The 15,299-nt window shown below is 40.1% G+C and overlaps 1 protein-coding gene across 2 annotated transcripts in view; it reads right to left on the minus strand.

The window, feature by feature from the left end:
• Pi3K92E (phosphatidylinositol 3-kinase 92E) overlaps nt 1-15,299 on the minus strand; it is a 122,918-nt gene that overhangs the window by 82,024 nt on the left and 25,595 nt on the right. The window contains exon 1 of one of the 2 annotated variants that reach the window (XM_083120629.1): nt 133-425. The exons of the other annotated variant lie outside the window; for it this stretch is intronic. The gene's annotated coding sequence lies outside the window, so the exon portion shown is untranslated. Of the gene's footprint in view, nt 1-132; nt 426-15,299 lie in introns of those variants that run through there. 2 annotated transcript variants of the gene reach the window in all.

The raw sequence follows: 15,299 nt of genomic DNA on the forward strand, positions 1-15,299 counted from the left end.
ACAGAAGATTATCAAAGTATAATTGGCATAATATAGTCAACAAGCTACTCCACTTGAGTCTCACTCGCATACATATTTTCCAGTATTAAACATTATTGTCATGTAAACTTCTTCTGAACTTGTGTTACTTACATCAGCCGAAGATAATTCATGTTCCAGGCCAATTTTGAAATTTCTCATATCACAATCGTCAAAACATCCGTGGGCGTCTCACTTTCAGCTCAGGTTGATGGTCGCACAATTTGGAAGCTACACAAATACATCGACTGTAAACACTAGTGCACGTGGCAAGCAATGTTATCAACAGCCTATGGCAAGAAACATATATATATCAAGTTATATGTTTACCAACCAAAACTCATTGAAATTTAAGGCTATTATTTTCAAATGCCACAAAATCTTAGGTACATTCACACTGATGAGCAACAGCGTCATCTATTGAGGAAATGCGGCAACTGCATAACAAAACACTGTCGTGATATCAGAATGGCGAATCGTGAATGTAAATAGACACACCGTGAACTACAGTACAACAGTGCAACCGGGTGAAACTTGCTATTGCTAACAAATAAACGGAACATTTTCATTTAATCTCAATATAAACATAGTATCTTTTTCATGGACAAAATGTATTTCGAAAGTTTCGTTAGGCCAGTTACACAAACAGCGGCGGCTCCAGTATTTATCATGGGGTGCAATGGTAACAAAAAATTAAACATGAAACATGCATGTATGCTTTACCCACTACATCAAAGACCAATCAACTTTTTAGCAGGTATCTATGCATGGACGTCCACAGGATTTATTCCAGAGAGGGGCAAGCAAGAGACCGGACAGTTTTTCTTCATCGAGCAAACAGTAGCCGGGAACTGTTATTTAGACATGCTTGAGCAATTTTCGGTTTCTCACCTCCTTCCTCAGCAGCTAAATATGATCTTCCAGCAGGATGGTGCACCAAGCGGCTTGTCTATGGGTATGTTTGTGATGTGAGTTTCTAGACAGAACGTTCCCACAGCGATGCATAGGAGCGATGGACCAATCAGGTGGCCACCGCGATCTCAGGATCTCGTGGGGTTACGGTCTACATGACCCGTACGTGATCTTCGCAGGAGAATGGAAATTTCCACTTTGACATGAAAAACGTTTTAAATCCATTCATTTTACAGATAATGACACAAACATGAGATGAGCAAAATATCTCGGCGATATTTGTTTTGGTTCTCGAGAAACACGCCTTCAAACACAGCTGAAATTCACCTACGTCACGGATTTGAAAACGTCCTCTCCACAGACAGGAGGTCCTCTGATGCCATCTCTTAGAAATGCGCATAGAGAAATGCGTACAGGCAGGGCTTCTGCTCGTCCCGTCAACTTAGCATGAGCCGCGGTAGCGACAGCAAAGTCACTTGTTACTGCGTAAACAAGTATCTTGTAACATCCAGTGCAAAAATCTGTGTTCCATTTCTTGAAGATGAATTATGCCCTAGCAGTATAGCAGTATTTACTATAATTCAGCCATTCGGTAGAGGGCTTGTAACAGTCAATGGCTGAACACGTGAACAGCCTTGTTCATTGCGAATACATGGGTTGGTTCTGACTGGCAAGAACTTAATGTTACAGGAATGCCTTTTCTGGAATTACAATTATTTTCGTCATAATATTTTCATCGCATATTTTAAGATAATACGTTTAGAACACTCTGGTTTACACGCCAATTTCTGCAATATAAGAGTTGATAGATACGGTATAAAAATATACGGGGAGTTTTTAAATTTCCTTCAGAAAATGACAATTTTCTTCAGTTCATATATATATATATTGCAATTTCTGTATTTAGCCTACTTTTACGTCGCTTTTCCGTCAGTTTGTTTAACCACGACGATGAGAACGCATGGTTAATTTAGTATGTATCTTCTCTAACATCACATTTCTTCCCACTTTTGGCTAATCGCTACAATGAAGATGAATGACTACAAACAGTATTCGAAGTCAAGCGAACAGTCATGCCCAGGTCGAGAGTCAAACCTGGAACATGCGACTTCCTCAGATAAATCGTGAATTTTGTGTTTAATAATTACAACGCCAGTTCAATCCTGGTAATTCTGAATCTGCGGTTTGGTTTGCATATAGAAGCAGGAAAATATTCAGTTCTCGAGGGCTCGTAGTGTTAAAACGAGGTGTCAAAAAAAAATTAAGAGAGGTTATTTTTTGTATTTATAATGATAAGCCTTTCCATACGTTGTTAATTCTATATTTTTCGAGACTTGAGACGAGAACGAGAATTGTCCTCCCAAACCGAGACGGATGTTTATAAATCGAGACGAGACTGTCAATGAGACATTTACAACTCTCAACGAGAACGAGACCAAGGCTGCCATGTCTCGTCTCGATAGGATCCTTAGTGGTGAAGTTGTGAACCAACCAATTAATGTGTTCGGGGTAACGAGATGAGGCGGCTTTTTTCGCAGTACAAAATTCAAAATATATCGTACCATTTCAGTATGGGATATTGTTATGCACATGGGCTTATATATAATTTACGTGGGGTGTGGATCAACTTTTGGTATGACATTAGGGTTGCTTTATTTCGTAAGTGAAAATCCAGGACACTGCTGGCCGGAAGCTTGTTGGGGAGCAGGGGGTGCTGGATCCGACAAAGTTGTGTGTATTGTATGTAGTCACGAAGTCACGCTAGTATTGCTACTTTTCTGTTCATCACTGCGTTTTTAAAAACCAAATATCTTTAAGATTACTCGAGGGGGAAAAAATAACTGATTTGACTGTCTCAATGCAGTTTCTTATCGCAGAAATTCCGAAACTATCAGGAAATTGCAGACACTTGGTCTGCAGTCCCATCTGGTATGTGGAATTACGTAATTTCCTTCCCTTCCGTATCCCGTTTTACGTCTCTAATTTAAGAGAATAAAATAAGTCCGGAGAAATTTTTATGAACAAGCGAATGAACAGGTAACTCTGGTAATTTTACTGAACCAAAGGGGGGTGGACCCGTTGAACCCCCCCTTAAATACGCCCTTGGTTATACATATTATTTCCTTGTAATAATTATACATAAACTAAGTATTAATATGTACTGTGCAACTGATGTAATCTTGTCAGTGTATTTTCTCTTAATTGCCCAAAAATATTTGATCATAACTTGCGCAACAGAAATGAAACACAAACTGAAATTGCTTTATGGAAAATAAAGTAAAATAGGCTTTATAAATAAAGTGAAGAATGTGAAAATTCTTATTTTGCACTACATAGGTTACGGTAAATTTCGATAAATATAAGCTTAAAATATATATATTTTTGAAAGTTTGGTCAGCAACCAATTTTACAAACAATATTTTTCGCATGACCTGAGCAGAACCCTTTCATTTATCTTGCACGTGAGCAGCAGGGATATTTCATGGAAGAATGATCATTACAAAGCATAGCTTTCCTTTCCACTATCACTCCTTCTTCCATTATTTAAATCCAGAGACATCGTTAGGGGGGGCACGTGGGGGCACTGGCCCCGGGAAACTGTTCTGTATTTGCTGGAAATTTTACTTTGATGACAAATATTGCAAAATAATTCTTCAGTTTGAAACACTTCTTACATTTTCAGTAGCACGAACCCAAGCAAGGCATTTCTTTCTTATTTCCCTCTTTCTTGCTTGTTGAACACAAACAGATGTATTGGCAGAGGATGCAGTTAATGGTTTTGTGGTCCGCCCCGGTCAGGGAAGTCTGAGGCCGTGTCCCAAAGGTGCAAGCCCGTACTTGAAGCGAGCATCCTCCGAGTATGGTCTTGGAGTGCGGTCTTGAAGTCGTGGACTGGAAGTGAAAGTCTCTCGAATTGCACTTCGACTGCAGCGCCAAATACGATCAGTAGGTAAAACTGAGAACTCGTTGTTTTACCCACGTTATAAACACTTGTTTTTCACCATAGAAATCACGTTGAATTTTCAAATGTTCGTACACATACATTTCCACACATTAGAAGCACTTTAACCAACAACTTGATCACCCATAACGTTATTTAACCTGTGTTGCTGGCTTTCTACCTCCGCGATTTTAAAAAAAACGAACGAGTTTGGAAATCACGTGACCGAGTCAGCTTCCTTCTGCACTGCGACCTATGCAATTGCGTACTCCTTCTTGGCGCTTTCGAACTGTATAAGGTGACATCACTTCCGCCAAAACCATGCTTCAAGTACGTACTTGGTACCTTTCGGACAGAGCCCGAGACCTATTGAAAATGCACTTTTCCTCCCTGCTGCGCACCAGATCCAGGATCCCCCCAAAACCCGCATTTTCTCTTCATCTGGCCCTGCACTGGCTCCATGGGCGCCGAAAGGACGACACAAACAGGAAGATTTAGCTACGGGTGGCTAGAACTTTTTGGGTTAATTATTTTATGGTTCAGAAAAGATATCCCCATGGGTTTCAAATTCCAAGAACAGAATTATATTGCTTGTCCCTTTTTCGGAGCGGGAATGAATGACATAGGTTCTTCTCACATGCACTCAACCCTCCTGCTAATGGCCTGCCCGAAAAGGAGGGAAAGGCCACTTTCTGAAAATTCGAAGAAACATCGAAGCGGTCGGTTCATCTGTTGATTTGGTGGACAATTGATATCTGTCAGATAGTTTGAAGTAGGAGCGGTGATGAACTTCTTTAACGCGAGAAGATAGCATCACGAAGTGTTTGTGATCTCGTTTTTCTACATCGCGAGTAAAATGTCGAATGACAAGCTGCCAGATTGTCTTCCTTTGGAAACAATGGATCAGGATCGACTGATCGACCAAATATCCAACATATTGGCATTCTAAAAGATAGTCTGACTACCACACAAGATCCTGGGTTCGATTCCCAGGGTGGTTGATCTCATGTATAATGAAGAATAAACCACGTTTCCATTAAGGAAGGAAACTAGGTATGTAGCAATTGTTTTTACAGCCGTCTGCATGTTCTATAAGTATTATGTTACAAAATTTGTTTATCTTTCTCACTTTCTGTGATTTTTCTTAATTTAGCCTCCACCTGCTGCTGCTTAGGTGGCTGGGTTGGCTAGACATACAAATATAATTAATCCCTAGTCATACAGCGAATAATACTTATAATATGATCATGAGTTATGGAGAAGCAAATAACTTGTCAAGCATTTTCTGTTTATATTTGTTGTGCAGTGGTTAACAAGGTGCATTACGATGCCAGGTGTCCTGGGTTCGAATCCCGGACTGGTCATTTGTGTTCTTTATGATGGTCCTCTCATCAATTTCACATAACTCATTTTCATCTTCACGATTAGCCAAAAAGTGTCAGAAAAGCGAAGTAAAATAAACCAAATCAATCATTTATATATTTCTATATTACGCCGCTTTTCTACCTCTTGGGTTAAATGCGACGATGAGGATGAATGATGAGCTGAAGGAATGTCCAATGTCCGAACCTTGGACCTCTGGTTTCGTAGCGTGTTATACTCAGTGGAATTCTTAGGAAGATAAACTGTAAATGTAGGGTGAAAAGAAGCAAAATTGTACTATGCATAAAATGCCATGTTTAGTTCTTCTAAAACCATCCAATTATCGAGTTTGTGTTTTAAGTCCACTTTATGCACAGCAAGGCTAATCGGCGATCCGAACCATTATGTGCCTCCACCGGGTATCGAACCCAGAACCCCTTGATTACAAGGCGACGATGCTACCTCTGCGTCATCGAGGAGGTCGAGAAAAACTTACAATTAGTCAGTAAAATTAATATTGAGGGACAAGGCCTGCGAAGAGTTCTTTCATTCGGTTGCGGATGGTCATCACATCGAGTCCCATAGTTTCGAGAGCAGAATTTGCTTCCATATCGCTTTCAAGTACTTCCCAAATTGTCCTCACGATGTTGGAACAGCACAGAAATGTTGGAACTAATACAAGCAGGCACATGCCCAGGGAAGGGGCTCTGGGGCTGCAGTCCTTTCCCGAAATCCTACAAATATCTGATTTTAATAATGTGAAATAGTAATTAAATTTACTTCATTAACAGGATTAAACATCTTGTATATGGTAAGTTACAATATACCATATAGAAATTCATCTTCAGCGCATTTACTCCCCCCCCCAACCTTTTCGTCTTTAGATAGGGGCTGCCGATAAGGGATAAGCCCCTTCCGAAATCAAAGTCTGGCTACCGGCCTGACCACCAGGGATCGAACCTTGAACCTTTCGTTTGATTGATTAATTGAACTGGTGTTCTAAGTCCACTTTATGCACAGTAAGGCTAATCGGGACTGTACCTACAGTTTAAAGTGAGATCCGAACCACTATGTGCCTCCATCGGGAATCGAACCCGGGCAGGTCGTTGAACCTGCCGAACCAAAGACGAGACCGTAATCATTTGAGTGTGTGCGAACATTGTTTTATCCAGTGCCATCATGTATTCAGTTTTCCACACACAAATATGATTAATTTTAAGAAATTAGACGTGTGCATATAATTTCTTATCGTCATCATTTCCCAAGTGAACAATCAGATGCCATACAAGACTCGGGCCCGCCCTTTAGAATAGTGCTTAACGCGGTCGCCTTGAACTAAAAGATACCGGATTTGATTCCGGTATGAACTGTATACATGAGATGCCTAATCGGGACTGGTTCTACAGTGTGAAGTGGGATCCGAACCACTATGAGCATCCACCGGGTAACGAACCCAGAAACCCTTGAATACAAGGCGACGATGCTACCATGCGCCACCGAGGAGGCCTTTGCTCCTTTTCTTTCCAAGACTATATACAAGACACTGGCCCCCGCAAACTTCCACGTGGCCCCGGCAAACGTTTCTGTATTTTACTGGAAATTTTAATTTGATGGCAAATATTGTAAAATTGTTCTTCAGTAAATTTTGCTTACAGTTTGAAACACTGCTTCCAAATTTCCCGCTCCATGAACGCCAAAGCAAGAGTTGTACTAATTTTTCTACTGTTTTCCTGTCGAAAACAGATGCAACGCAGGAGCTGCAGCTAATGATTTTATAGCCCGTCCCATTAAAGGAATTCGGAGGTTTTTTGAAAATGTACTTTTCCTCCCTGCCAGGTCAAAATTCGGGCCGATTGACTTTTAAGCGGTAACAGATGTCCCTCGGGATCGATGTTACTCCTTCCGGGGCTCTTTGGAAACAATTTTCATTCCTGTCTCAGATTACGGAGGCAGTCATAGTGTGATGCGTGTGATAGAAGTTGCAAGATAAAACTTCAGGGGAAGGGGGATTGCCGCTAATACATGGCTATAATGAAGAATAAGCGATCCTCATTTATGGAAGATAACGAGGTATGTACTAAATTATTAACAATGATCTACACGCTTTAGATACATTAGCTTTTCAAATTCTAAAGCGCTTTCTGTTATCATTTCTATCATTACTCAAGGAAGATGGCGGAGTGGTTAGCAGATCGCGCTACGACGACTGGGGTCCTGCGTTCTAATCCTGGCCTGAGAATGGTTTGTTTGTGAGTCTCTATTCATCTATTTCATCATATCATCATCACTCATTCTCATCTTTGCACATTAGCCAAAAGTGGCACAAAAAGTGAAGGAAGTAAAATAAAGCAAGTCCATCAATCATTTCTCATAGAAGCAGAAATCTTCTTCCCATGGGGTAGTGTAGTCAACTTGTGCAATTTCGAGAGAACGTTTTCTAATTCCATTTTTAGGTTGGTTATTTTTCGTTGCTTTTCGTTAATCTCTGCGGTGAGGATGAATGATGAACTGAAGAAATGGTGATGGGACAAGCATAGTACACCCATGCCTGATCAGAGTTAGAGAGCCTGGGGCATCTGGTTTCATAGAGTATTACGCTTACACGTCGGAAGCGGAATTTTGTAAAAAACTGTAAAAGTGGGCTGAAGGAAAGTACCATCGCTGGGTGCATAAAAAGCCACGTTTGGCTCAGGTATGAAAATAAAATTAGCCATTCGCTGTGCGAAATCTGTTATATCCAGTGCCATCAAATATTTAGTTCTGCACTCATAAACAAGAGTATTTTTAAGAAATTATACCAAAAAAGTATGTAAAATTTGTTATCCATCGTCATCATTCATGAAGTTCACAACCAGTTGGATTGATTGATTGATTGATTGATTGATTCAGTTTATTTTACTTCGCGTTTTGTGCCTCTAATTTGCGAAGATGTGGATGAGTGATGAAATTGATGAATGTACATTCACAAACAACCATGCCCGAGCGGGATTCGAATCCGGGACCCCTGGCGTTGCAGCGCGATGTGATAACCACTCAGCCACAGGGACCGGCTCAACCAGTTGGAAAACAGACATTTACCTCCCCGAAGGGTAGTGGGTAACACGATTGCCTCGAAATAAAGGATGCTAGATTCGAATCTGGTATAAACTATTACATGAGATGCCCAGCAGAGGATTTATTGGAGTTAAATTACCATATTACAGATCCATCACCGCATTTAAAACCCCTAGCATGGAAGTGCCAGGGTGAAAGAAAGAGGAAAAGATGTCTGTAATTCCAATGTTTCAGTTATCTTGGCGCAAGTATACACCGCTCAAGGCTTATGTGGGCGTCTATGTTGCATTATGAAAACTGAAATAACAGACAAGGCAACATACATTTCTAGTAAATTTCTACTCTCAAACCAACATGGTTATTAATATTGCGTCTTGATTATTTTTTGTTACACGCACACGCGCGCACACACACACACGCGTGCACTTGCGGTATCCCAGCAAACCACCAATATTATTTGTAATAGATAGTGGTGTTTACGGAGGGCGCTCAAGTATCAACCTTTCTTTCACGTCGTGGACTACATTGCTGCAGATTAATGAGGCTCCGGTATGTGGACCCACAGCCAGTGTAATCCTATGACGGGTTCTGTTTTGTCTTGTCAATGTTCCATCGTGATTGTCCTTTCATCTTATCATCATTCATCCTCAACGCCGCAATTAAAGCCAGTTTTTGAGAACTAGATATTATCGTAGGAATAAAAGAGGAGGATAACAATGAAGCAAAAGCAGTAAATGTATCCACAATTTCGAAGTTCTTCCCTGCAATATGCTCAAATTCACATTGCATACGTGTATTTTCACCATGTTGGGTGCCTATTTGCCTGCCGTTTTAAAAGTTTCTAGCATCTATAAATCTACACCCCTGCTCATTACTCTAAGAAACAACAGCACAACGTGCTTTGTCAAGGTCCGTAGACCGCTAGTTCGCCCCTGCAGGCGGCAAACAAGTCAAAGCACCTTGGTGCCTTGTAGTACTGAGGTATGAGATACTAGGAAGGCAGTCTCATACTCGACGTCAGAGAAACCCTCCCGCGGTTGTAAACACAAGAGGGCGGAAAATGCCCAGTGGACCATCTGGCTTCTGGCCTTGAATGCCGACTGCAGAGAGAATGGGATGTAGGTCCAGTCCCGATTAACCTTCCTTTGCATAAAGTGCGTTTAAAACGCCAACTCAATCAAGCAAGCACGATTTTTATTTTTTCTTAGTAAAATTTAAACCTCCTAGAGTGTATTATCCACTTTTACAATTCTACCCCACACCCTGCCAGAAAAAAACATCCTGCGTACGATGGTGAGTGGCGTGCGTGTGTATATGAGAGTTGATTTTAATTTAACAACGTCTGTCTCTTATTCTCTATCTCTCTATCTCTCTCTCTCTCTCTCTCTCTCTCTCTCTCTCTCTCTCTCTCTCACACACACACACACACACACACACCTACATACATACACAATGTTCGTTGTTAATTTTCTTAATGATTTGATCGAAATTTTTCTGACATTTGCCCCCCCCCCCCAAACTGACCAACCTAGCTACGTCCTTGCGCAAACCGCAAGTGCCTATGTCGAAAAGTTTACTCACAATTGTAATTTGAAATCAGGGAGGTTTCATGTGGACCCCTGTACTTTAACTTTTCCCAACAGTCTACGCTTGGAAGAGAATGTGAGTATTTCTTATTGTAAATAGTAGTGTTTTGCAGAAAGAGCATTTTGCTCGAGCGCCAAATAGTTCACAATGACGGCGCTAGATAGGGTAGGGACTTCTCGAGCGGATAAGGCTGGAACTGGCAAAACGAGTGGTATACGCTCGGAGCAGGCCCGTAGCCAGGCAGGGGCCAGGGGGGCTCAGCCCCCCCCCCCTGGAACTTTCGTCAGCCACCCCCCCCCCCTTGGCACTGCCGTCAGCCGTCTTGATATTAGGTAATACTATTTTGTATAATGTGTTTGCAGTGAAGAGTGAAAATGCAGACAGCACATTGTAGTTTGCTCACAACTTTGGTGAAGGATAAATTCACATAACATGAACAGCAGCTATTACATTCTTTATCTGTACCTGCGCTGCCGATAGGTGATGAAGTTGAAGTTGAACCGCATTTGGAGTATCACGAGAACTATGGATTCCACACTAATATCGGTCGTTTACGCAACACAACCTGAATGTTAGACAACCCGAGAAACACTATCGTTGTGGGGATTGCATAGAGTCAAGGACGTCTGTTTGTGCGGAATTTAATATCGGTGGTTTTCGATTATTTTTACATGTCACTCCTTCCCACCCCACACCTAGATGTGCCAGGGGAACCTTACCCCAAAAGTATTCTTTCCAGATTGCAATTGATACTTGTACCAAGTTTGGTTGAAATTGCTCCAGGCGTTCGAGAGTTATGCCGGAACAAACAAACATACACACACCTACACACATACATCCATTTTTATATATAGAAGATTGCACTGCTGGTCTAGTCGGTAGGGCGTTTGACTGCCACGCGGGAGACCCGGGTCGGAATTTTTCAGGTCTTGTTCCCACATAAAACGGCTCATCCAGCTTATCCAGCCTCAAATCAATGAGTACCTGCTGGCAACCCTGGGGGCAAACGCGTCCGGTGCGTGGTGCTGATCACATCATCTCCAAAATGGCCGATATCGAGAATGTATGGGACCCTACCCCTACATCCCCTAAATATGCCTTCAGTACGGTGATAAGAGGATCTTTATCTGTTTACCTTCACATTGCACAGCTGGTTTTCTGAGGACCCAATAATTTTATTCATTAATATTATTTGCAGATGGTTGTTCAAATGTATAATTCGAATGAAAGTTCTTGTACTGTGTTTCAATTTCCATTATTGCTTCATTATTTCGAGCAATTAACAGTATTCATAGCACGTGATAATACTTCTTCCTCAAAGTTGAACTTAACCATTCCTACGCAAATATTATTAATCTATTAGCAAATCTTGTATAGTCGTTCTTTCATACTTTATGCTAATCGTGATAATGAAGATGACTGATGATTAAATGAAATCAATGGCAGACCATTCACAAAGAACACACATACCAAGGCTGCGTATCTAAGTACGATCCTGCGGGGAAGAGATTGAGAGTCGACTATTCCAAGTTATTGACCATCTAAACGTTAATGTACTGTACGTTGTAAATCAACAGAACGTATAAATAGGCTATGTTTTGCCTAGAATTCTGCACATATGTGAAACACACGTGTCCAAGTTATTTCAAATATTACGTATTTTGTCAAAGGATATAATGAAAAGTCTAAAGCTGTTTGTACACGATCAAATGAATCATGAACAAGTCGTTGAATTGAACGCAATTGAAAGTCGTTGAACAGCGAAATACGCGAAATCTTGAATGGTTTGAAATTGTACAGTGGGATCCATGAGTATTACCGTGCAAATTGTCCATCAGCATGTTCGTGCACTTCATTTGATCCAATAAGAGCGTCAAGAATTAAAAGAAAAATCAAACCAAGCTGTTGACAACTTCTGCACCAGCATACATAAGAATCCATCGCTTAAAAACACATAGGATGTAAGAGAAAAATTAATGAAAATAGTCATGGACAATTTGCACGGTAATACTCATGGATCCCACTGTACGTGTACACGATGAAAGAAAAATTGGACAAGTTCACATTTTACCAAAACGTGGCAGTGTTTACGGCATGAAAATAAATAAATAGCCGTATTTTTTTTCCAAACGGAAGAAGTATGGAATATTAGATACTCGAAAGAAGTATGATGATTTATTTTCTCGGTAATCTGAGAAACCAGAAAAACAATGTGAACACAACAAAATGATTTTGTAAAAATCACATTTCCACAGATATAATTACAGATAATTGTTTTATATTGTGTTTATCTAAACTTCAATTTAAGATCAACTTCAAATATTATGTTTTACTGTTTGTTGTCGTCTAGTCGAATATGTTTTATCATCAGTTTACTCACTGCTGTAGAAATATTCATTATTCTTTTTTGTATAATTCAGATTAAACAGATGCAGAATGTTCCACCACTCCTCCATTACTTTCTCCACGGCCGTCTTCAGGCCGTGCTTTCTCGCAAGTCACAAACACGTGTTTACACCTCCCTTCTAGGGCGTCCGCAGGGATGACCCAGGGGGAGCACTTGCCCCCTAGAGATTTCTGGAAAAAGTTAATTCGAATGGTGAAATTATAGCGATATTTTATAACAAAAAATATTGTTTCTATGACTTACAGGCTGTAAATTACAGCAACTACAGCTGTACTATTATTATTATTTTTAAGTAGGATTACATTTAAGCTTCCAGTCAATTTTGCATTATTGTCTGGATAGACAATATGGAAGTTACAAATGTATGTAATTTACAAAAATATTAGTAGTAATAGTAATAATAAAAGGCTAATAGTAATAATAATAATAATAATAATAATAATAATAATAATAATAATAATAATACATTTTATGACTGCCCCCCTGAGAAAAAATTCTGCCGGCGCCCTTGCTTCCCTACTTGCGTTGATGTTTTCTCTTCACCACAGAATAGAAATAAATAGAATTCTGTACCTGTATGTTTCCTTTCTAGAATCGATTTCAATACCATGTGCTCTGATTGTGGTCGACGGTGAAACTTGGATGGCGTTATTTGGAACCGTTCCTAAATAGAAATTATTGGAACTAACCTTGCATCCAATAAGAAAATTGACGTGGTCTCTGACGTCATTTATTTGTAAGAGTTCAATTCAACGACTTGTTCGTGATTCATTTGATCGTGTATACAAGGTGCTTAAGAGAAATCAGTGTTTGTAGTTGTAACAGTAACGTATAGGAAAGACAGGCCTCCCCGATGGCGCAGTGGTAGCGTCATCGCCTTGTAAACAAGGGGTCCCGGGTTCGATACCCTGTGGAGTGTAAGCCCATAGTGTAATATTGCTCATAAATGACGGATGTAGACTCAACAGACAGGTGACTCTGGAAGGTTCTGCCATTGGCTGGGCTTCTGCGCTGGTCGAGCGAGAAGTTTAGCGTGGCAGATCCTTGCCGACTACGAGAGACTTCTGACGTACTGGACACTGGCTGGACAGGCTGAGTATATTGCATTACAGTCTATCGCCCTTTATAGGCCCTCATGGCCGGGTGTAATTTACCTAAAGTCTATTGATTTATTTTGAGTTCTTAAAAGTGCAAGAAAAGGAAATTGTTTTAGTTTAGATTTTTTTGGTGGATTGCTCCGGGTCATGTTGGCTGTGGGGGGTTTTGGGCTGGGTTGCGATTTGCTCTGACTCGTGTAGCCTTTACTTACTGACTGCTGACTATCAAATGGGACAAATTAAACTAGGTTAACTGGGAGATAATCCATAGACATTTTTGTTGAATTAATTGTATTTGGAAAGTATAAGTACTAATATGTTTTGTAATAAATATTGGTAAACTAATATTAAGTTCCAATTGTATACTTTAAGTACCTAATATATGATCATCCACTGCGCCGATAAGACAATCCTCGTCTCACTTCTTTGGTATTAAAGGGGAAACAAGAGACGTAGAGGATTATAAGAGCAGAGCATGGTTACATGCTGGTTCTGTCTCTGGTACTTATGTACAATTGGCTATCAATATTTCTAGTTTGGTTAGACTGTAAAATGGTGCAGTAATATGGCTACCTCTCGGAATTATTATACAGTAGATATTACGGGGATAGTGGATGGGAGGAATTTTGGTCCGCCTTTTCCCCCACTTTCTTCAACTCGTAGAGAACATTCTGCTTCGCAGTTGTTAAATGAATTTGTTGGACCCTTACCACACACCCCAGAAAATACCCAAGGACGACAAAGGGAGGGGGAAGATGTAGAAACGTACGTAAAGGTACCTTGTAAACCCCGGTTGGTGAATAAACGCCCAAGTAAGCCTTTGGAAAGTTCGTCGTCGTCTGATGAAGACGAACGAGTATTATATAATAGGTCCGATTTGAGAAAGTTAAATATGGAAATGGCCAAAGAAAATTTGACTCAATTAATAGCTACCGTACCTATAGTTAAGGAAATTAATGCTGAAAGCCTGTATAGATTTTTGTATGTATTGCAGGGTATTAAAGACAGAAAAATGTTTCCTTCTCACGAGATTATGCTCGCAGTTTTACCAAAATTAAATACTGAAATGGGTAAATTATGGATGAAATGTATAATTGAAAGTATCCCTTGGAATGATGTAGTTCAAATGATCTTAAATAAGTATGCAACTTCTATTGGGAGACAGTATTTATGTAATAAATATGTACTGGGTAATCAAAGAGATAATGAAACTCCCTTAGAGTATTTAGAAAGTAGAGTTCGAGCTGCTAAGATTTTACAGTATGATATGGATGAATGCACTTTTGTAAGTTATCTTGTGGATAGACTTAAACCTCAGTATTCCCAAAAATTGTATCTAAAGGGGATACCTAATACTTTAAATGAATTGCAGAACGAGTTGAAAGTTTTAGAAAAACTTTCTTATTTGTCCAAGGATTTTTGGGGATTACATAATATCGAACGACAATTCAAGGCTAAAGGTCCTGCATTCGCAGAATATACGCCCAAATATTGTCGTAAATGTTCAGCAAGTGATCATTTTGAGCGATGGTGTCCGATGCAAGTGAGAGGTGCTCAATTTGCTTTGCAAGGATCGCGTAGTGACATAGGACCCAGACAAGGTGGTGAAACGAAAGTGACTGCTGTGTTTGTTGACTGTAAAATCAATAATCTGAATTTATTGGCCTGTTTAGATTCTGCGTCAACATATAGTTTAGTTAGTGAAAGTCTCTTAGAACGAATAAAGACTAGGGGAACTGTTCGAGAATGGGATCTTGATATGCAAGTGATAGTTGGTAACAACAACCTTATGAATATTAATAAAGGAGTTATGTTAAATGTTGGTCTTGGAAATTTATCGTGGACCACAACTTTTCATGTTTGCAAAAACATGCCTCTAGACTTAGTGCTTGGTGTGAGATTTCAGAAACAGTGCCACATG

Source organism: Lepisma saccharinum, chromosome 4, assembly GCF_977018435.1.
Source record: "Lepisma saccharinum chromosome 4, izLepSacc3.1, whole genome shotgun sequence".
NCBI classification, from domain to species: Eukaryota; Metazoa; Arthropoda; class Insecta; order Zygentoma; family Lepismatidae; genus Lepisma; species Lepisma saccharinum.